The sequence below is a fragment of the Dermacentor variabilis genome, chromosome 9 (assembly GCF_050947875.1).
Source record: "Dermacentor variabilis isolate Ectoservices chromosome 9, ASM5094787v1, whole genome shotgun sequence".
NCBI classification, from domain to species: domain Eukaryota; kingdom Metazoa; phylum Arthropoda; class Arachnida; order Ixodida; family Ixodidae; genus Dermacentor; species Dermacentor variabilis.
In genome coordinates this window covers 88,945,877-88,967,644 of record NC_134576.1, presented here as the reverse complement: position 1 = coordinate 88,967,644, position 21,768 = coordinate 88,945,877, and the positions used below count along the sequence as shown (strand labels likewise).

At 51.7% G+C, this 21,768-nt stretch overlaps 1 protein-coding gene across 5 annotated transcripts in view; it reads right to left on the bottom strand.

The window, feature by feature from the left end:
* AdamTS-A (ADAM metallopeptidase with thrombospondin type 1 motif A) overlaps positions 1-21,768 on the bottom strand; it is a 383,945-nt gene that overhangs the window by 272,351 nt on the left and 89,826 nt on the right. The window lies entirely within an intron of this gene.

Genomic DNA, 21,768 nt, shown 5'->3' with positions numbered 1-21,768 from the left:
CTTTATCGCTCGTCGCAGACAGTGGTTGATACAGGTAATAGCGATGGCATGGCGTCATTGCAGAAAATAAATTGCGCTCTTTGAGGCACTGAGAGAGAAAGAGAGAGAAAATGATGTATATAAAAGCAGGGAGGATAACCATAGGCAGTTCCGGTTGGCCGAAACGGCGCAGTGAGCTATGAGGGACGCAATAGTTAAGGGTGGCTCTGGATTGATTTTACAGCGAAAGGTGTATATGACTAACCTTCCGTAGTTTTTTCGGCGTCTGTCAACAGAAATAAATCATGTGGGCCGATCCTGGTGATAGTGCAGAAAGGGTCTAAGCTCAATGGCACATACGCCTGTGCCACACGCTCTTGAACTACCCTTAACACGTGGGTCCCAAAGGGGTCCCAGACACAAGGGTAAGAACGTAGTTTTTCTCGGCGTCCAGCAAGAGAAACGGACTTAGCGGTTTCTAACAAGCCCACATACAATGGGTTTCGTTGTTTTGCTTTGTGTGTGATCACGTACGGATGCAGTGCGGTGGTGCGGATGTCAAAATGCGGAACTGATTAGAACGTTCGCCGTGAATAATAGCGTAGCGTCAAGGTTATCGCAATATATACACAGGAGAGGTATCGTCGCTAAACACAGCTCCGTTATCGATGGGGCGGACACATAGTTCGTACACCCGACGAACAACATGCGCACGAGGAGCGCCGGCGGGAACAGCAACGAGAATGTAAGCGACGACGGCGCGAAACGACCACCGACGAAGAACGTTCCCGCGATGCTGAACGAAAACGACAGTCGCGAGCCCGGGCACTTCCGAACGAGCAACGACGCCAGACTCGCAACGCAAAAAATGACGAGCATTCGTGGAATGCAAGCGAAAGCACTCTGTTTTTCGTTTGAGAACTTTCAGTGTCATCAGCTTTCGCTGCGATTCTATCTTCACAGAGTGGAATGGTTGTCATTTTTCCTTCTTAACAACACAGAGTTTTCTTTAACGTATATCCAAACCACGCTACAAGCGCGATTGTGCACTCCGCCTCTTATCCGAACGCGCCCACCGCGTCCAGAGATCGATGCCGAGATCTCGTGCTCAGCGGCGCAACGTCGTAGCCAGCGAGTCAACGCGGCGAGTTCATCCATAAGTCAGCTGACGAAGATCGGAAAGAATGCAAAATAAAAAAGTATCGTTTCTAAATACGGACCCTGGCAGTGTCGACATTTCTTTTTTTCTTTGCATCTACTTTACTATAAACATCAACCGTCGATCATACTATGGGCATCGCGTTCTGCGCGACAAATGCGCGCCACTGATGCATTATTTAACCGAGCGTCCATTTTGTTGATCGCTTCACTTCTTTTTGTGTTTTACATTTTCTTCCCGCCATTCCCGGAACGAAGCAACGTCCTTGTAAGCGACTTTCAACCGAACGAAAGGTCACCGTTCTTGGCAGTCAGCGCCAAGGGGACGATGGCGCCATATCTCCCGCTTTCATGGGGGCCATTCGTGTACGAAAGCCCGCACAACAAAACAATGGAGGGAGAGAGAGAGAGAGAGAGAGAGAGAGAGAGAGAGAGAGAGATGGAGGAAGAGAAGCACCTTGATGTACGGTCAAATATTTCCGTCTAGTAAAAAGGAGCAGCTACGTGCACGGCAAGTGACTGCCGTATTTCCGTATACGGGATGATACGGAAACTTCGCAGGGCTGTAACTAGTATCTCGTTCTTGCTTCTTCTGCACACTTTGTTCGGTCGGACGCCCGAAGTTATGCGAGCTGAAGTAGATAGCTAGTTTAGATAACCCCAGGAGGTAAACAAGAACAAGTGAACGCGAAAAGAAAGAAAGAGAGAAGAAAGTTGGCAAAGGGGAAGAGCGAGTGTAAGAGAGCGAGTCGTTGCACGCCATGTTCCACGCTTACTTCGGCTAAAGGAGGAAGGAAGCGCGGAGGACGTCCTGGGAGGAGATGAGAGATTACGACACGGCGATGAGCGGCGGGCGATCAAGAGATTAGGCTACCTCCTCCTCGTCCTCAAGCTCGCAGACAGCTTCGTGGAGGGTGAGGCAGCGCGCGCACTCAATTAGACGGAACGACCGGGCGAGGAGTTGGGGAGGGAACGGGAGAGGGCAGGGCGGCACAGCTGCAGGCACAGCCAGCCACTGCGCGTTGTCGGTTTCGTGCGGAAAGGAAATTGAGAAAACGAGAGTAAAACGGCAGAGAGACAAGGGGGAGAGAGAGTTGGCGGGACCCCGTGGCAAGCACACATGCAAGTGAAGGGAGCGGCGCCAGCGCTTCGAGGATTTCGCGCCGACGGCGGAAGAGGTAGCGGGGTTGTCTTCCGAAGGGTTGCCCAAGTCCGGGACTCGAGCGGGTGAACGGGTTGAGGTGGGGCTCGTTTCGGTACGTCCGGTCGAGTACGCGAGAGAATGCGACGCCCAACACATCGTTCTGAGTAGGCCGCGAATTTACTACGTAAAGGTTCCGTGCCACTCGTGGTTTCTTAGAAAATTACCAAATGCACCTTTGCATCTACGACCGTTCTGCTACCATGACAATAGTGAGTAGTTTGGACACCTCCTAAAAGAGGAGGGAGGGATGGGGGGGGTCATTACGTTGCTCACGCTACGTCACTTGACGCACAGGCCTGAAAATTGCTCGTCGTTTAGTGTGTGTGCGTGTGTGTGTGTGTGCGCGTGTGTGTGCGCGTGTGTGTGCGCGTGTGTGCGTGTGCGCGTGTGCGTGTGCGCGTGTGCGTGTGCGTGTGCGTGTGCGTGTGCGTGTGTGTGTTACGTGAAATGACATATACCACGTGACAAACTTTTAACACTTCCTGCACGCTATTCCACTTGAACACTCCAAATACTAACGCGCCAAAAAGAAAAAAAAAAAACTCCAACTCGCAAGTCGCTTGTAGCAGTGTGGAAGCTGCAGGACTTTTTAGCCAATAGGAAGACCGACCGCCTCCCTCAAGATGTGCTCATCCGCGCCACGTCGTCTGGTCAGCGCCTCGGTAACTCGCGGTACACGATAGTGCATGCACGCATCTAATCCACCCAATGATCAGGCAGGCCCGGAACTATATTCCCCTGCGGAAAGATTTTACTTGTGTGCGCTTCGTACCTTCAGCAGTGCTGCAAACGACTTACGAGATGGAGTATAGAAAGTGCTGGCAGTACGCGCAGGTTTGTCGAGCCTTCTCGTTTCCGGCTTCAGGCTTTCTTGCGGCGGCACTTGTTGATTTCTCGATATTTGAAGTTTCCAAGCAACCATAGTTTTGCAGATGCAGTTTTCTAAACGGCTCCATCGGCTGAGCAGATGAGCGAAGGTAGCATTATGCCTTCCGCTGCCTACGCGAGCGTCGTGAATGTAGAACGAAAATAATTTATCTTGAAAGGTTACTTGGTCCGTGATATCACCATAGAGGACTACTGCGTTGATGAAAAAGACACCACACATGAAGAAACAGAAACACAGGAAGCGCCGACAATAACTCAATAAGATGCGGTGCTTGAAGTCGTGCTGATCGCTATTTCTGTTCAGCCAGTCGCTCCGGACATCAATAATGTTTTCTTTCCATTTATGCTGTAGCATATCAGCAGTATGTAGCATACAAATTGTGCACTGTACCGTGAAGGAATTTCCTGTGCGAAAAAGTACAAACTGCTAGGATACACCGGTCAGGGTAGAGCCGATTGTAAACGTTCAGCTAAAACTCTCACAAATCTCCATCACTTAGCAATGACAATGGTGCAGTGTTCCATTGACCTATAATGCGAAGCGGGAAAAAAACAAAATTTGAAAACTTTCGTTCATGCTTGACGGGCAGTTAAAGATATACAGTGATGTCCGGTTAGCTGTGTAGCTAACGGAAGGATTGAGTGGAGGCAGTCTTAGTGGAGCGGATTGTAAACGTTCCGCTAAAACTCCCTAATAAATCTCTACCGCTTATCAATGACAATGGTACAGTGTCCCATTGACCTATGATGAGACGGGGGAAACAAGAAAATTTGAAAACGTTAGTTCTTTCTTGACTGGGAGTTCAACGTACAGGGTGACGTTGTCTGGTTAACCGTTCAGCTAGTGGAAGGCTTGAGTGAAGCCGGTCCGAGTGGAGCGGATATTAACCGTTCAGCTAGAACACTCAAATAAACAGTTTTCGGCAGTCAGACTCCACATGCTATGTAGGTCCACTCCCACCCTGTCTGCAGAGTTATCCGCTTCCTCCATTTCCCGGGCAAACTCGGGCGTCCACGAAATGGCCGCGATACGTCACACGTCTTTGGCAAGGTGCCACCCGCAAAAATGCGACGCCACAAAGGGGGGCCGGCGGGCGGCCCGCATAATAAGAATGCCGTGGATCTCTCCGGTCAGCACGCTTTCTCTCGACCCCTGCGCCTCGAACCACATGCGGGCCAGCGATCTCCACATAAAACTCGATCACGCGCCCATTGCGAAGGACGGCGGAGAAGTCGAGCGCAACATTCGCAAAAATAAGCGTTTCACCATCACCGCCGCTCCGTCATTTTGTTTTCCTTCTCTCTCTCCCTCTCTCTCTCACTGCTCAGCTACCAAACGCGGTCATTTTCCTTTCTCCGTTCGCGTCCTTCCTTTCCTTCTCTTGGCTTCGGGGGCTTCGGCTTTGGTGCGACCGCCAAGGATTGAGAAGTCACTCGGACGGGTGTTTCCTCGCAGGCGCTCCTTCCTTGGGGCCAACCGCAACGGCCGCGTTGTTTGTTGCTTTTGCGTCGTCGGCCTCGTAGTTGTCTCTTCGACGTCATGGTGCCTCTCGTCTTCCATGCAGCGCGACGAATTCCGCTTGTCCGTACCAAAGTTGGGCTCGTCGCTTCCTGTGTGTCTTGGGTGAAACCCTCTAATTATTTGTCGCGTTCCCCCCCCCCCCCCCCGTTTTTCGTCACAATAAGGCCTATCTCCCATGTGTACAGTACGTTCACTTATCTCAACCAGATGGCCTCCACCACCCCATCTCCCGCTACCTCCAACCCATTTTCGATACACGTCCAACAAATGACACGCGGTGATATAAACCACATGACTGCAATCAATCAATCAATCAATCAATCAATCAATCAATCAATCAATCAATCAATCAATCAATCAATCTGCTCGCTGTATCATAAACCCCAAAACTCATTTTGTGCAGATCCGCGCAATCTTCGGTGATCTCGCGTGGCCAAGGTAACGTGTGGGTCTGGAGCTTTCCTTTCAACCCGCGCGGGCGCCGTCGTGAATTAGAAGTGCCGCTCAGTAGTCATCCCCCTAAGTGATTACGGCAGCGACGTCATTCACGTCATTATAAGCGTACAAGCGTCTCAAGGTTGCTGCGGTTTCAACGAGCACTGTGCCGGTTCGAGCTGTGCTTTGCAGAGTAGCCGGCTTGTAGAACCGCCTTGCAAAGCGTCTATTATTTTCGCGTTGTGCGTCGGAAAGCACTTCCATTACGTGCTTCGTTACATTACTAATCCGAAGTAATTACCTGCGCATTTGTTATCCCAAAATTAACGAACTTCCTGCAACTACACAACACGTCTCTTTCCCGGGAGTTGTTCGTGTCTAGACCTGTTCGCATTCTCATTATTTGCCACTGTTCTCCTTGTAGCGATCCTGTCGTGCTTGTTATAGCTCAGCCCGCTGTAGACGCTGTCCGTCCCATCGTCCACACACTGTTGTTTGTTGCCGCAAAAAAAAAAAAAAAATGCGGGAGAAAGAAAATATTCCGGGCCGTCTATCGATGCGCGCTCAGCTGAGCAAGACAAATTGCGAAGGCTGCCCCGTTGACGAACCTTGAAAGACGGGCGCAGCGCTAGAGGGAAAAAGAAAAAGAGAAGTAGTGAGCGAGAAGCATATTGCGAAACGCGCCAAAAAATGAGACGTCACGCGTTAAGTCACGAGAAGGGACTTGCACAAGGTCGTCGACGCCGGTGTGTTTTTCCTCGGCGATCGTGGCCCTCTTTCAGAGCTACGCACAAGCAAGGGGATCCGTATTTGAGAGAGAACGGGGGCAGTTGGATTACGCTCGTCATGGTAGCGTCGCAAAGGATGGACACGGTCGAGAAGAGACGACCCGGCGTGGCAGGTTGAATCGGCTATGGCGTTGCGCTGGGAGCGCTCGAAGTCGCGGGTTCGCTCCTCACCACGGCGGCCGCATTCCCATGGTGGGGGGTCGGGGGGGGGGGATGCAAGAACGATCGTGTACCGTTCATTTGTTGCACGCCAACGAAATTCAGGTGGTCGGAGTTAAACCGGAGTCACCCCCCCCCCCCCCCCCTATGGCGTGCCTCGTAATCAGATCGTGGCCTTCGGCGCGTAAAACCCCAGGATTAATTAACGTTTTTTAATATTTTTTTTAATAAGAAGAGACCGCACAAGCGCTGACCTAACTCATTTGTGTAGCCATCATGGTCACTCATGCGACTGCGCGGCGGGTTTTTGCAAAGACATATAGTCACGCGAGGCAAGGATTCAGCGTGCCCGAAAGATTTAGCTGAAGCCCATCGTAGTCATAAGCATGCGCAGATGTCTTTTAAGTCAGCCCTCCGTTTTCTCCAACAAGGGATGAATGTGCGTGTATCTGCCCAGTATTGAACCACAGGTCTTTGGTGTATAGGGTTAAGGTGTTTCGATAATACGTTTTGTTTGTTTTCGTTTTCACACATTCCATTCAGCGCCTCTGTAGCCGTCTTTACGTCCAATTTTTTGCACCGTCGAATAAGTAGCGGCCTCCATCGCTCACACGGCTTCATATGTAAAAGACTAAGGAGTAATTATAATAACATCAATATCAGATGGAGTTGGACGTTCCACACCAACGCCTATGGACTACGAGTGCTTCGGCATTCCGCCGCCCGGAGGAATCTGCCTGCCGCAGTTGGAAGACGAACCCGCGACCTAGGTGTCCGGTTGCGAATAGTGTTCACCAGATGCGAGGAATGCACAGAGAGCAAAGTTACCAAAGCGCCAGCGTTTTATTTTCTACGCGTGGACAAGCGTCAAAGTTAAGCGATGCTGTCGTCTGACCCACAACGTATCGGGGAAAACACACGGCGCGTTGAGTTAAATATAGCTATAGCTCAATCTTACGCGTCTCTGGCGGCAGCTTGCGCACGTGCGACGACCCCCCCCCCCCCCTTCCCGCCCCGGCTTCCATGCCCCATTTAGGTCCTCGACAGACCGTTCACCTGTCCCACAGATTGACACCGCCCGCCTAAATGCACTCTCCAGTTCAAAAGGCTTTTCGCACGAAGGCGTCGACGACGCCAGCGCTTCCGTCGTGGCTATATAGTGTACGCGACGCTGTTAAAAGGAAGCCGCTGTTTGCGACGCGTCCATCGAAGTGCGGTGTGGCTAAAAAGCACTCAGACCGATTAGGGGCCGAAGGCACGGACCAGCGACGACCGTGCATTTGCGAGACCGGAGACCGGACACGCACGCGGTGAAGCGCGTGATAGTGTCATTATATATATATATATATATATATATATATGTATATATATATATATATATATAGACACACGCACAAACACACATGCGTGCGGCGCCGCGTGAATGTTGTCGTAGTGCTCTTACATATTTTGGTCACGACCATCAAGCCTTGGATACTACTGTCTTGAGTTGTTCAAATGGGGAAATACATACATACGCGCCCATGGTTGCGAGATAGGGGTGAGATAGGGATGCTAGGTGACAGCAGCTTGCGTCTGTGCGCTCGTTCCCAACGTGTGCGCAAGTGGACTTGGCTCGGACAGGTTTGAACACCGGGCACCAGATGGTGCCACATCCGCTTCTTTTTTTTATTTTCTTTGCATAACTTTGCGTAGAACTTAGTCAAAGGAACACTCCCTAGAGATAGAGGACCGATACCAGGGAGTGCACGAAGGAGCCGAAACGAGTCCGGGCTTTCTCGCACGCCAAGTCGCATACGCCTTTGGTATACGCTCCCTGTCAAGTAACTTGCACGCTACACGAGTGCACTCCCGTTTACCGCCAGGCCCCGAACGCTATTCTAAAAATGAAATGCCTCTATTATCCTCGCATCTGGACGCGTAGTAACAGCAGAAAGAACGTGGCAAGCGAAAGAACGAAATAAACGGAGAAAAAAAAAGGCGCGTAGAGGCGAAAAAGACTCGTTTTCCGACGACGACCGTTATACACAACGAGCGGCTCGTCGCGAGCCAAGCGCGCCACTGCAAATTGTTTTCACTGCAAAGGGGGGGGGGGGGGGCGCCGCTAGATGTGTTTGGGTCCCGTTTCCCTTATGGCTCGCGCTATTCTTCTCTTCACAACCGCGGCGGCCATCAGCGCGGACCTTTTCTTTACTTTTCGTAATCGCCGGCTATTATTAGAATCGCCATTGTATACACAGATCGCCGAACAAACAACATCGGCGAGCGCCAGCGTTGGCACGGGCAGGCCGAGGATAATAATGTCGTTGGCACCGCGACCAGAGGGTTCTGCAGAACCAGACGCCGCATACAAAAATGAAGAGAGGAAGAAGCGACGACGGAACACAGCGAATGGGTACGAAAGGTTGCCGCCTCGAGATGGAGACTTTCCGTAAAACGTGGCAGAAAAAAAAGAAAAGAAACTACGGGGAGTGCGGCTATGAGCGAGCGAGACCTTTCACGACGGCGTAAGCTGAAGGCCGCCCCTTTCTTTTCTTTGGTTCGTGCAGTATTGACAGTTAAGAAGAAAAAAAATGACACGACGTCGCTTGTCACTCCGTGCGTGCCGTGAAGGCCAGTGTAAGCACCGCGGCGACTGAGCGGCTGCGCATGTTGCGATGACGAGCACGATGTCCCGGGTTCGATTACTGACCGCAGTGGTCGCATTCGATCGCGGGGGAGCGGCAATAAATAAAGTGTTGGCGCACTGCGATGCATTTGCGCGTTAGGGAACCCCCGGTGCACAAAAGTGCACTACGCTGCGTCATCTTTCATGACACGAGTGTTGCCTGGCAACGTTGAAATCAATCAATCCATTAATCAATCAATAGCCGCCTTTGCTTAAACGAAGGCCACCAGTTTTTTTTTTTTTTTGCTTTTTTAGTTCAAACTGTATTCCTCTTTCATGTGACGGTGTCGAAACCCCGTCCGTTATATTCGGAATCAAGCAGTGCCGAGCCTGTAATGCTCGCGCATCGAATTTCCTCGCGCGATGGTAACGGCGAGCAGGCACGGGTACACGAAGGAAGGTCAGGGTGCGGCAAACTTGCAAGTTGCAAGCAGCTTTGCCAATGTGTCGGACTATATCCATATCCAGAGGCAAATGATCACCTGTTTCACCTGCCCGCGGACCCTTGGACTTTAAAAGATAACAGAGCACACGCTGAATGAATCTGCGGAAGACAAGAGCAGTACGCACCTGAAGGATTCATTACGTCAAGGTAGCAAGGAGCATAGAGCTTAGAAACGACATTACAGCTTAGGGAAATAAAATACTTCTACACTAGACATTTCATAGCGAGAATAAACGCCGCAGAGAACTAAAAAAGAAGCTTGGCTTCACCACCCTGTTTAGAAGGGCCAGGATATTTACAATGAGCCCCTATTGATCCATCGTTAGCATGCAGTAGCTCGGCATCGCTCTAGAGACATGCCTTGCAGCGTGGAAGCCACAGATTACTGTGAATATGTCGCAGGTCGATGTTGACGCTTGCTTTTACGTATGACACTCAAATGAAAATTAAATTAAATGATTTTATTTGTGAAAGACACGATCTCACTACAAAAAGACACACGTATAGCCCAAGACCCTTTCCGACACAGAACCGTACCGACTCTCACAGCCGTACCAGCTCGCGCAGAGTGCTTTGGCCCGCACACGGTTCTCCGAAGACGCGTAGCTGGCTTTGAGGCGGGAGGCTTCGGGTGTTGTTCTTATCGGGCGCTTACAATCATTTCGGTGCCAGTTCAGGTCAACGCCAGAATGGGAATGCGAGGAAAATAAAGAGAAAAGAAAAACGCCGGGCTCAGACCCCGGAAGCGAAGCGCCATGCGAAACGATTTCTCCGGAACCCAAACAACGAACACGTCAAGGCCCTAGGGGGAAGGCATCACAATTGATTCGCTCCTCTTTCTTTGTTTCGTTTCCTTTTCGTGCCTCTGCCGAAGCCGTCGCCATATCCCACTCTATTTATTTTCCACTTTCGCTCTATCCATCCATCCGTCCATCCATCCTTCCTTCCCGGAGTTCTTTATCTGTCCTCTCTCCAGCCGTGCTCGTGCAAGCGGAGACGGTGGGCCGGGGGAACCGGGGAAAGCGGCAGCGGAGCATAGGAGCTGGCGGAGAGTTCAAACGGTGTACCGATTTTCTCGCGCTTTTACGCCTTACGCGCAGCTATCTGAGAGTTTGCAGTACGTCGCGCTGTGGAGTCGGTCTCAATCCGTAGCTGTGCGTGGGATAAAGATGTGACGCAATTTTCGCGTGGACCGTGACATCAATTCTCCGTGGACAGCATATAGTGCGTTATTGTGAGTTCTATGAGGGCTAGTAGTTTTACCTGCGTTCTTTCTATCTGTATCTAACATGCGTTGTTCTTGAAAATGAAGCTCGCTTGTACAGTTGTGACAGTACACGAAAAAAAAAAAAGGAAATGTCTAGGTGCCGTGATGCAAGGACTTCTTTCGACTTATAGCCTTGTTTTGCAACTGTTTAGTAGTCTTGTCACCTTTCTTTTAATTTGTTGTTCTTTCTTGGCTAAAGTTTTTACTAGTGCCACAAGAAGTGCTCGTTCATGTGACATCCTTGTGCGAAGTCGTGTAACGACTGTCATTTTGTGTCCAGGAAAACAGGCTGCAACTGACAACCGGGTGCTTGCTTTCTTTGCTCGCTGGGCCAGGAGGCATCAGCCTACCAGGAGGTCCGGACTGAGGCCTTAGTTCCCTAGAGACTAATGCTACTGCCCTCTTTGTCCCGTTTCCAAAGCAGTGTAACGTCAATACCGATTGCGCACAACTATGCCACGCAATTTCTTGCCCCTCTGAACAGGGCCCCTCTGATAAACGCATGGTTACGCAAACGCACGACGGGAAGGTACGCAAATTTTCACTCCGGAGGCGAGTATGACGCGGCTTTAGTACCTCCGAAACGTCACGTTGTAAAACAAGAGTGGCGGATGATAACTGCTCGCGGCGCGAATTGCTACATTTAAGCGTATTCACGATCGTCCGCGGACCGAAACAAACTGATCTCGTTACGTCGAGGGAATCGCGTTGAAACAAATGCTTGCGCGGTGTTCGCAAACAACGCGCTTACACGAACGGTCGCTCTCCCATTGGCAGGGAGAGTCGAAGTTAGGCCGCGCAACAAGCAGGGTGAGAGCTGCGTTCCAAATAGTTCCTTCATCCGACACTGACACTTATCCCGCGCAGTGCGCTGCGCCTCGGTACACCTCTACATAGCCGTGAAAGCAGCTTCGGCGGCTCGCGGGAGCAATGCTTATCGCCTTGTGTGCGCGTGTGCGTGCGTGTGTGCGTGCGTGTGTGAGAGCGAGAGAGAGAGAGAGAGAGAGAGAGAGAGAGAGAGAGAGAGAGAGAGAGAGTCGCCACCTGGCGAAAGTCGGGGGACTACGTGCTCCTAGTGTGCGAACGGCTAAACTCCAGAAACTACGGCGCGTATTCTCTGGGTGTGCCCGATTCGCAAATGCAGCCATCTCGCTGTTACAAGGCGAAGTCAAAGACCCACTCATCAGAACGAGACCGAAAATCTGGCGCAAAGCCTTTCACAAAAATGGTCAAGCACTGTCCAGCGATAACAGGCCCTGTGAGCTAGCCCGTTATAAGGACTGCACATTCAGCTGCACAGTGCTGAAACTAACAAGCCATTAAATAATCATGTAACGTTTCATTCGTTCATTCATTCGTTCGTTCGTTCATTCTTTGCCCACACATCTCGACGGCATTATATATGTATACATGCATTATATGCATTATATATGTATACACACACAGTGTGAGCGTGTATCGGCCGGGTATATGTCTCGCACCACCTGCTTATGTCATAGTTGGAGTGCGCTATGTACTAGCGTGACTGAATTTTGTGATGCATGGCAAAAAGGTCTTACGCTGTGCTAATTACGCTCGCTGCAGCATGTTACTGTCCGTGTCCAGTGCTCCCGGCGAAATTGTCGCACCGTCTTTCGAGCCTTCCAGTTCCATTGGAAATCAATGTTCAAAAATATGATCAGTAGTGACCTAATAAGGCAAACTTCAGGCTAGTGGCGCATGGTTTAGTCGAGGCCCCTAGTCTGTGTATGCTCTTTTTTTGTACATGCCTACCCGAGAAAAACATAATTGCAAAACGAACGGAAAAATAATATTGCCCGGAGGGCGTGCCTGGATGGCCTGGACCTGCTCCGTGGATCAGTGGCGATTAAATGCTTCAGAACCACGGACAGGACGGCGCACCAGCGAAGCGTTGGACCATCCAACGTCACGCAGAAAAGGGAGGAGCCGGCGTAAGATTTCCGATCCGGGCGCACTCGGTCCTCCAGGAGACGGTCGACGCTGCGCGCGCATCGAACCGAGCATCCCTCAGCCTTCGCCTCACCCGCTGTCTACAACGAGATCGGGTCATCTTTACATCGGATCATCCTACAACGAAATGACCCGTACAATGAAGGAACAGTCCCGATACTCTATTGTAAGCTGTGCGCCGCACGACCTTTACAACGAAGTGACCTGTATAACGATTGCTTTCGGAGACCACAAGCGCTTCGCTAAAGAAGCCCAGCTTCGACTGCGTACTGTTTCATCCATCTCGAGCCATGCTTTTTTCCGCAAACTGACAATCCGCATATCTCCACCAGAGAGAGCCGAAGGCAGCATCGCTGTTGCCTGAGCCCGCGACAGTGCGGTATACGCCTCTTCGAGCGGGGACGGCAGCGCGGCGAGCGGGTAAGAAGAAGCCACCGTCGAAGTCGTGCGGAAGTTTGTGATGCGAGCCCGGAGGAGGAGGACTTGTGCGCGGACGAGCGCGCGAAAAGAAGAGCGTCCTCTTCTTTTCCGGACGTCTCCTCTCTCTCTCTTCTGCGACGAGGACAACGCAGACGCGGCAGGCGAGACCAGCGCGCTAAGCTCTCTCTCTCTCTCTCTCTCTCGCCAAACTACGGCGCGGGTCTTTGACCCCGGCTCGCGGAGGACCGGCCGGCGCGGGACCGGGGGTGCGAACTCTGCGCGCAAGCGCACCGCCACGCCCTCCTCCTTCGAGGCGAGCGCACTCGAAAAGCATAGCTTGAAGCTATCTTGCAGGGCCTGAAAGCTTCCGCGCTCTAGAGACACACAACATTAAGAGAGAGAGAGAGAGAGAGAGAGAGAGAGAGAGAGAGAGAGAGAGAGAGCGTTAGGGAGCATTGGAGAGGTTAGCCCCAGTCATGCCATGGCACGGTCTAGAAGTACTTTAGGCAGCATATGTACGGTATATGTTGCCAAGAGACCCAGTGACTCACTGGCTGACTCAATAAAAGAAAAGAAAGAGTTGCCGGAAGGGGATTCGGTTGATGTGGTGCCATTCTTTGTTCGATTTGATTGAGCACAATATTATTTTACGACACGTTTCGCCGTACGAGTATACGCATAAACTGCTTCAAGCCACAGTCACAGGCTAATTAGCTTGGGTTCAGATGAAGTGAAAAAAAAAAGAAAGAAAGTATGCTTTAAGGCTATGACATACTTGATTCTACATCAACGCAGGAGAAAACCTGTATGTAGTGGAAATTATGTTCTTTTTTTTTTTATCGCAGTGCAAAGAAGAACTAAAAGTAATGCATATAGCTTTACAAAGCAGCAGGGAGACAAGACACACAAGGAACGAAAGCGTTGCTACAGTAGTATATAGTCAGGACTCTAACTGTTTACAAAGTAGGTGCCCACTTTCAACTGTGCGCGCGGCACTGGAAATCTGAGTGACCTTGTCAGCAACTGCACATCCACACGAACGCTGTAACCCCTCCCGTCAGGGACACTACATAGATCCTCGCTTCCCTATCACGTTATACGCGCCAAACGTACGGCACAGCGGACGCGTCAATGCTTGCCGAAAAGCGACCTATAACGGGCGTCGCTCGTTTCATAAGCTCTCCCGGCAGGTGTTGACAGATCCGTCTCGGCGACGTGACACGGACGCTTCAGCCGCGAAGTATCACGCGACCCCGGGGCGTCGGCTCTCGACGAACTAGCCCGCCGAGCGCTCGAACCCTACTAAAAGAGAGATCGCGGAGAGAGAGACAGAGAAGACTGTGAGAACTGACGGATCACCGACTTCCCTGCGAACTTGTGAAACGCCTTCCGCCGGCCGGGCATCTCGACTTGCCGCGCGAACTGCATGCTTGCTGCGCACGCCGGAGGTCGGGAAAGAAAAGGAAGTAACAAAAAACGCAGGGCGGCAGATATCTCGTCGCGTTCCCACTGAGGCCTTCCGGGCGCTGCCGCGTCCCTCCACTTCCACCCCGTCCCGCGGGATCTCGTAACATGTAACCCTGTCCCGAGCAGAGCTACATTGGCGACGACGCTCGTGGGGTGTCGCGCCACGCCCTCTATCTCACGCTCGGGCGACCTAGCAGACCGCCCCTCCGCCACCTTCGAACGAAGAACGCTGCAGTACCGCATTCGGCGAGCGACGCGCTGTAAGCAGCTCCATGGGAACACTTCCAGACGACGACGACGACGACGTCTCTATCTGTACAGTCGGGCTCCCCCGCCGTTTACGCACAGCATTTGCCAGCGGCGGAGTAAGGGCACATTCACACCGGCGACTGACAGTGGTCGCGCGACCAAGTTGGTCGCAAAGCGACCAGTCGCAAATGGTCGCAAACGGTCGCCTTTCTTGAAAAGCGACCATTTTGGGCCAGTCGCTCTCTGCGCGATTTTTCAGTCGCGCGACCGTGGTCGCAAAACTGATAAACCAATCAGCGGCGCACCGGAAGTGATCTTTCGTGTGTCTACATCCGGCCTCCTCCGGCGTCGCGTTCAAATTCCGCGTAGATTCCGAGAGTTCTCGCTGAGAGCGATAATCTCCGGGATTGCGACTTGCGGGTCGCGCTCAGCCGGGCTTGCCGGTGTGAACATCAGTCGCCTTCGGTAGCTTTTTGGTCGCGAGTCGCAAATGGTCGCGCGACCTCCTCAAGTCGCCGGTGTGAATGTGCCCTAAGTGTGAGCGAGGAAAGCCCGCTATGCACCACAGAGTGTCGTACAATTCCTAGAGGGAACTGTGGCTCCAGTGTCTATACGGGAGCTGCAAGCGGGGCAGTTGACTCGGGATGGGGAATGACAGGCGTAAAAAGCGGACGCTCGGGTCGTCCGAGTAGGCGCGGCGGAAATGATGCGGAGTACATGGATGTGCCTAAACTTCGTCCTTATGGATTTGAATGGGTTCGTGACTTTGCAAGGTAATCATCTTTAAGAAAGTACTGCGTTGTAAGTGATTAAATAAACATTATTCGAATTTTCCGACGGCAGCATTCGAACACAGGACCTGTGTGTAGCACAGAAGCCCGATACTGAAACCACTACGCCACGAACCCATGGACAAGCGGAACTACTGCAATTAGCAGCGATTATGCCTGCTTGCAGTCTTATTACTAATTCTTGTATTAAAAGAAAGGTATAAGTTGCTCCGAAATTTATGCCAATTTAGGACTAGATAAAACGCAATAAACGAAGCCACAAAAACGCCCGAATCCCCAAGCAAGATCAGAAATTCATGTACTACCCCTAATTCCAGTGGTGGCTGAACTATCGCAGCGCCAGAGTTCCCTTTAGTAGCTATTGTATGCAACTCTATACGCTACACAGTTTGCAAAAAGTTGAGACGCGTGACCCCTGGTGGGCAGACATCAAGCTTTGGAGCGAAGCAAGCAGAGGGGGAATTTGGCTGCCTGAGGAGCTGGCTTTCGTTGCAGAATAAACCTCGGTATGCACGAGAAACAATAATAAATGACGATAGCGTCGCTACGCGAAGGGGGTGGAAGAACGGAGCACGAATTCACCATATGCGCACAGACACGCAGCAGCGCGACTTTTCGCACGACCCGCACCTTTCCTAATCTCGTTACACATATAGAACCACTTGAACCGTGTCTGGTACCTCGTAATGTTACAGAATGCAAGCGCTGTCATCTCGGAATAGATGTTGAGCCCGTGAGCAAAGAAAGGCAGCTGCTGCAAGCTTGCAGTGTATAGTGGTATGCCATCCGATAGATTGTGGTAGAATGCACTGTGCAGACGGAAAGGTTGCTCTACCGTCTAGTTATTGACGAGGTGTTGTGCCACACTAACAAAGAGATGTACGGAATGGGTGCTCTACCGTCAAGTGATGGACAAGGTGTTGTGCCCTACCAACAAAGAGATTGTGGTCGAATGAACTTTGCATACGAGACAGATACTCTACCATCGATTGATAGGCTACAAGGCAACTATGCCACCGCGTCAGCTGTATAGGGAAGGTTGGAAGGGCGGATCTCAAACACGCCGAATACAGGTCATCAGTCAAGGCGTGCGTTCATGTTTTCTTTGCTATCTCACGGCCAACCTTACGGTTCCTTTAGAGTCAGTCGTAGCGGATGGCTGAAGATAGGTCAGTGAGTGGTGTCTGAAGAAAGGACGATTCGGCGGCCCGGCTAGTAGTGCCCGGACTCCAGTTCCGGCATTGCTATGCGCACGCACCACGGGTGTCACGCTTAAGAAGAGGCTCCGGCTGCGCGCTGCACAGAACTACAGAGCGGGACGCGGCTGGTGGCACACACACACATCCAGCCGCTGCTCCGCCCATCTAATCTTTCGACAGTGGCTGCATGCCGCTACGGCGGCTACGGCTGAGCCGACATCCGAGACGTCTTCGTCTTCGGCGCCCGCACTGGTGTAGCGGTGGTGCCCGTTTCAGCGTGTTATTATATCTCTGCGTCGCGTATACTTCACTATAAGCGTCTTGCCCCGCGAACGGGGGTGTCTGGTGCCGCAAGGAGCCCCCGACGGTTTCCCGCCGCGCGGTCGCCCTTATTGAGCAATTCGCCGTGGAAAGAAGTCACGCCTACACCACTGACGGAGTGGGGACGTTGGTTGCAGGGGCCGCAGGGTTCGGGGGGGGGGGGGGGGGAGTAGCAGAAAGAGACAGCTTCCGTCACCACTCGGCTGACACGCGTTTACGTATTTCATCCGCAAGCGAAATAAAAAAGAAAAACGAAGAGAACCAAGCTCCGGGAAAGGAGACACTATCTATATACGCGTCTCAAGGCACACGAACATGCCGCTACCATTGCCTCTCCGCTATCATAAAGCGAATGCCGCAGCAGCATCTCTCAGGCGTGGCTGCGGATATAGCGGCTCCTTGCATCCGGCTCGAATAAAACTAAATGCCACCCCCACGGAAATCACTCCGTGAGACACAGTGAAAGCACAAAACTCCCGAAATGCTCACATGTCACGCATGTTGCACTGCTGAAAAGGAACTTCAGCTGGAGGATAAATGTCAATTTTGTGTATAAGGCGTACACCAGATTCGCAAAAGCAGCGGCGCCACGAGATACACGATTCTACAGAGACTGTGGTCGGAAGTTCAGGAGGGCATATCCTCAGTTGAAGTCTCAGTTTCAGGAACTTCAACCGAGGATATGCCCTTCTGAACTTCCGACCACAGTTTCAATTCGAAGCGCGCGAAAGTTGAAGTTTCTGAAACTGAGACTTCAACCGAGGATATGCCCTCTTGAAATTCCGACCACAGTCTCTGTAGAATCGTGTATCTCGTAACAACATTCGATAGACCGTGCGACTCGACGTGGCAATACCCGTTCGAACCCTGAACTCTATGCATGTGGCGATAGTTATGCAGTCAAAGCGAAGCCATTCTGCACGCTTAGGAAACGGCCGCTCGAGTTAGGTGTCAAGGCACAGTTAGCGGCGTGCGAACGGCAGTAAAACGGCAACGAGAACGTCGACAACTGAGAGCTACACACTCGGCGAAACCGCATGATAGTGTCGAGAATAGAGAAACGACGTACGTGGAAACACCTTCTTTACCCTACAACGATTAGGCTGGTGGGCCAACCTTCTTCAGACTCTGGCCCGCCACCCGAAACACACAGCGCTAAGGTTCACTGCGTATACAGGTGCGAGTGTGATTTGCGATTGAAGCACGGGCTATATCTTACAACCCAGCTGCGGGTTGCAAGATATATTCGCCCACGCACGCCTTACGTATGCTGGACACAACGCGACAGCGGGTTCCAGAAGTGCCACACAACAGCACCGGCCGGGGGCGGCGCGCCATAGCTGCATATGCGCCCAAGGTTACCGCACTTGCATACGCACGGCTTCGTTTGTCCGACGCTCAAGGCTCATCATAATGGGCCTCTCGTATATCCCCGCAAACCAACGCGCCCAAGACCGAACAGAGAACGTCAAAAAAGAAAAAGAAAAGATTAGCCGCGCTCTGTGTGCGCGCATCGGTGCCCACGCGGCTCCATTTAATCGACGCCTCCTCCCGAGCAAACACATCGCGCGCCGAACGCAAGGGCGCACTGGCTCAGCCCAAAATTGGCTGGCTATGCTTCTGCCGCGTAATGTTACCCTCGTGTGCATGCTGTATCTGCAACACGCACGGGTCAAAACAGTCAGTGACTTGCGATTTTCCCTTGAACACTTTTAGAAAAGACCTTGAACTTGCCGCTACTTTGTTCTCGTTGAAAGCTTCGCGACACGATCTCATTTTATGATGCAGAAAGCTTAATGCAACACTCGGCAATGTTAATCGGTCTGGTTAGTCGAGAAATGAGCGCGAACTCGCCTTCGGCACTCGCAGGGTGATGTCCGAAACATCGCAGCTATAGCGTTACCCATGTCGTTGCCGGCGCCTGTAGCGAGGCAAATCATGGCCTTCGAGATTCGTTGCTGTTAATCGTTCAGGGCACGATGTGGACCCCCATAGAGCCCAAGGGTAAGGCGAAATCTCATTATTTCCTTGACAAACTGGGCAAGTAGAAGTGATGGACTGATCCAACGACACGGACCATGAAACGCAATGCTCCTGCAAAATTCCAGCAAGAACAAAGCGAATGTAAGCGAAATTTTCTAAATAATACGCAGGTCGCCGTATCTTGTCTCATCGACTCGTGCACAGGAATAAACTCGCCCACCTGGTAAACAACATTATCACTTGGTAGCATTACTGCTCGCTTCTTTGTGACACTGTATTTCGCGTCAAAATGGGCAAACAATGTGCTCAAAAAGGTCGCCATACTATATGGTGGCATTAGTACTAGAGCGGGAAAGTTTAGCTTTTGGGAGGGGCCGTCGAGCACAGTTATCGCAATGAGCCTTCAGAGAAACAGACTGTTTCCATTCTCGCTACTGTGTGTAGCCGCCGTCTGGTCCGAGCCGCTCATGCAGACGAGACTAATGTATCTTCTAAAGCATGTATGCTAAAAAAAAGCGCATATGCATTATTCATAACCTCGCTAGACGAGCGTATCCATCGAACCACAGAATGCATATACAAATGCTGTCGGCAGTCTTCGAGATAACAAGCGTCATCGCGAAACTCCACAGCTAGAAAATTAGAGGGGCAGACGAAACTAAGTATACATGTATACACACGTTACGGAATAGCAGGCCGACCAGACGAAATACAAGCGCCGACCAGAAGACAACGCGTGTGCCAGCAGACGACACGGGAGACGGCGCAGGAGACAAATGGGCTCTTGTTCCCTCGTCAGAAAACGAAACTGGGCAGATAAGTGAAACCACACGTTACGGAAACAAAACAAACGCATCTCGATAAAATGAAAACAAAAATGACGTGATTAACTGGATGAACAGAAGAAAAACGATGAACTTGGCGCAAAGTGGCTGCCATCCGCGAAGCCGCGCAAGCCGTAACACGCAGACGGCAGCCGCTGCGGCATCCGAAGCCCATTCGTCATCCGGCCATGCAGGGGTGGAGGGGACAGCGAACTTGACCCGCCATTCTCTTCCCATTCGTCATACACGACCAAAGTGGAGCGCCATTTTAATCCCATTCATCACACGCCGCAACAACAAACTTGACCGACGTTTCCCTTTTGTGTGAGGGCGAACGGCGGTGGCGGCGGCCAAAGGCCGCGCCAAGAACGAGCACGAGTGTCGTCTGCTACTTCGCCGGCACCCCGTCGTCTGCAAGTATGCACGCTGCGCATGCGCACAGCAGTAGTGGCGTGTAGCCAGGGGATTCAAGTCAAGAGCAGACTTCGCAATTTAGAGCAGCCGTTCGAAAGCGTCACGGGAACTTTGGAATGCTTTCTCGCGTGCAACTACACACATTTCTTTTTCTTTTTTCTTCCAGCGCATCGTTTTACTACATTCCAAACCACCTCGAGCAGCGTGTCTCCCCGCATCACGTGCACTCCGAAGCGAAGCTTGCCGTGACGCTGCTTTATTTACAAAATGCATAATCGGCGATTACTGACCCTACAGGGGGGGGTCGTTCTGCCTGTAGAGGACGGGTCACGTAAGGACACCTGAACCCAAACAGGACGACGGATTTGAGAAAAACAGCTATCTTCAAATTCGCAAATGTACAAGGCGCCTTCCATAACAGAAAGGATCCCGTTTTCTTACAGTTATGTAGCATCCCCATATATAGCCTATATATGATTTCACAGCACATCCCATAGATTTAATTGTTGCATTGAGTGTCAGTAGAATAGAATTACCCAGGTCAGGGCCTCATAGCTGCTCTTATTGTTTTTTTTTTTCGTGCGGATGAAGCTCAGCGACTTGAAAAAAAACGTCAGGCTTCCTCCCGAAATTGTTTCGTCCTTTTTTAGCGCAACGCAGCGCGAATCTCTCGCCATCGTACAACGCCCAAGACATCCGTCCCACTTCCTTTTTTTTTCCGTCTTTAAACTTTTCGCAAAAAGCTACTGGAATCAGGTAGTTCTATAGTGCCGCCGTTCTTAACCCGCATTCAGATATTACCGCTGTTACAACGTGCATTGGAGTGGCACCGTTGCGAAACTTTCAAACCAGCAGCGGCCATCATGGCCGCTGCTGCATCAGCATTTATTCTTCTATAAAGAAAACCTCCCCATGCAGGCCGTCTCGCCAGAAGCAGCCGTCTTCGTGGAGAACCGAGGAGGCCCTACACTGTTCAACCACAAAGCTCCGGCTGCGCCCCCAACCCCCCACAGGTCACGTGTCGAGGTGGCGACCCCTGCATACGGCACCACACGAGGCACCCATGGCGAAGGGTTCACGCGCGCCATGAATAGTCATGCAGCAGAGTTCGGCATCGGACGGGCCTCCACGTTGCGTGTAACATATTTACAGCGCCCGGCTTGGATAACGCGAGAGTCTGTGTGTATGTGTGTGCAAAACACACAAAGGGTGTGGTACAGACGTGAGTCGAGGATACGCCCTAATCAAAGGAAAGGATCGAGCGAACCTCCCATCCGCGGCGGCCGCCTATCTCTTTATTCGCTTCAACTACTACTCCCCCCCCCCCCCCCCCACATCGTCCCTTTCGTTCGCTTCTTATCACTTCCGCGTTGAAATCACCGCGCGTGCCCGACACAATGGGTAAGTCACGATCCGGACGCCCCTTGGCCCCGACGGGTCGCAACCGACGGTCCGACTTCCGAAGTATTGTTTCTCGGACGTATCACGGGGGGGCATAAACGAGTTACCACGGATGCAATGTCACGCTTTCGCTTGGCGCCGTCGACGATGTTTCCAGATGTGTGTGTGTGCGTGTGTGTGTGTGTGTAGGTGACGCACAGCTACAAAAGGATGCA